Genomic DNA, 1,924 nt, shown 5'->3' with positions numbered 1-1,924 from the left:
TAAAAAAATCTACTATCTCACTATTGTGTAAATTAATCATATATGTATGGCAATAATGAACACCTAGGTGTGAGGTGAAAATAATGCTGGCTGTGATGATAAATGTTATAGTCAACTTGGCTGGATCATCTTTCTTATTTGAAATGATGTAATTTGACAGTTATTTAATGATGAGATTTGGTATGGGTCATTTTAACTTCTATGTGTCATTTTAATTACCTATAATTTTTGGTATATGAAAATGTCATGATTATTAAATATTTCCATCACTTATTATAATTTCTGCTATGATACTGGATATATAAATATATATTAAATTTCTTTTACATAAAATTTTTAAAAGTTATTTTTAGAAGTGTCCTCTTTCAATACTAAATAAATGATATCCCCTGAATTGAAAACATCCTTAAGTGAAGCAAGTACGTTTTTCGAATTGCTAAATTAGCTCTTTTCTCCAATAATTTAAATTTAAAATCCCCCCTACTGCTAGCAGTAGTGACATTACTTTTTAAAATCAATTTTAAAGTGAAAAGGAAAAAAGCACTATAATATGCAATGTTCATTTTTAAAATTGTTTTCAGATTTCATCTTTTTAATCAGCTCCATGAAGGACATCCTAAACACTACATGAAACACAACAGAATATTGACATTCACAAAAATTTTTAAGCTCTTCTAGATAATCAGGGCGGTGATTTCAATGTTGAGTAAAAAAACACCTCTAAGTAATCATTATCGATGCAGATTTCTTGTAGGTACATTTGGAAATTTCTAACCATGAAAAAGAAACTTTGTGTACAAAACTTTTAAAATGTTTCTACAGATACTCAATAATTAAAAGGGCGGGGTGGGAATTGGCTTGGCCGAAATTTTTTGCCAGAATAATCCTGAGTGCCCAAACTAGAAAACTGGTCAAAAGAAAAATACCCAGACTCTACAAATGTCGCAGTATTTGTCTTTAAATGGGAGAAAAAAGTTTAAAAAACATATGGTGTTTACTAAAAGGTCTTTTAACAGGCTACCCTGGGAGCTTAATTCAAAAATAGAAGTTGATGTACTAAAACAAAGATGTTTCAGTGCAGCTCCAAAAATCTTTTATGAATACAGCCATCTGCATCTGGAAGGACGATCCTGGTTCAGAAGAATTTTTATTCCTTGCGTATCTACATTATGTGCATGCCTCATCTCAGTTGTCGTAATTATCTCTGTAATTCCCTCCAGAAAAGCGGTCATACCCACCCTGGCTTCTGCCACTATAGTCTCTGGACCTTCCGTATCCATATCCGTATCCTCCAGGTCGACTGTCATACCTGCTGCTCCCATAGCCCTGGTCCCCACCACCTCTGGAGTAGCTGCGATCACGCCCGTGAGCACTAAAGGCACCCCCACCCCGGGTCCCCCGGGCAGACTTGCCTGCGTGATCCACACGAATCTGGCGACCATCCAGGGACTCTCCATTCATGGCTCGCATGGCATCTGAAGCATGCTCTGGATTGGTAAAGGTGATAAAACCAAATCCCCGGGATCACTGAGTCTCCCGATCCTTGACCACCACCACCTCAGAGATAGGCCCAAAGCTGCTGAAGTGATCTTCCAACGCCTGCTCATCGGTGTTGAAGTTCAGACCTCCCACGAAGAGTTTCCCTTCTTCAGAAGACATGGCAGTGGATTTTTGGGTCCTGGGACAGAAGTGCAAGAGTGACAAGAGCTAGCGCAGAAGACCAGCGAGAATGAGCGCAATGTTCTTTATAAATCCCAAATGACTTGTCTTTTAAAAATTGTGGCATAAAAATTAAAGACAGACAAAACCAAAAGAAAAGCCTAATCGACAAAATGTTTTCATTATAGGTATACCAAAATCCACTACTCTCAAGTCAATTCTGACTCATTGTGACCCTATAGGACAGAACAGTAAAACTGCCACA

At 37.5% G+C, this 1,924-nt stretch overlaps 1 pseudogene; it reads right to left on the bottom strand.

Moving 5' to 3' along the window:
• Positions 1–969: 969 nt before the first annotated feature.
• LOC142456308 (RNA-binding protein 3 pseudogene) lies at positions 970–1,705 on the bottom strand (annotated as a pseudogene).
• Positions 1,706–1,924: the final 219 nt, after the last annotated feature.

The sequence above is a fragment of the Tenrec ecaudatus genome, chromosome 9, assembly GCF_050624435.1.
Source record: "Tenrec ecaudatus isolate mTenEca1 chromosome 9, mTenEca1.hap1, whole genome shotgun sequence".
NCBI lineage: Eukaryota > Metazoa > Chordata > Mammalia > Afrosoricida > Tenrecidae > Tenrec > Tenrec ecaudatus.
This window is presented reverse-complemented; position numbering and strand designations above follow the sequence as displayed.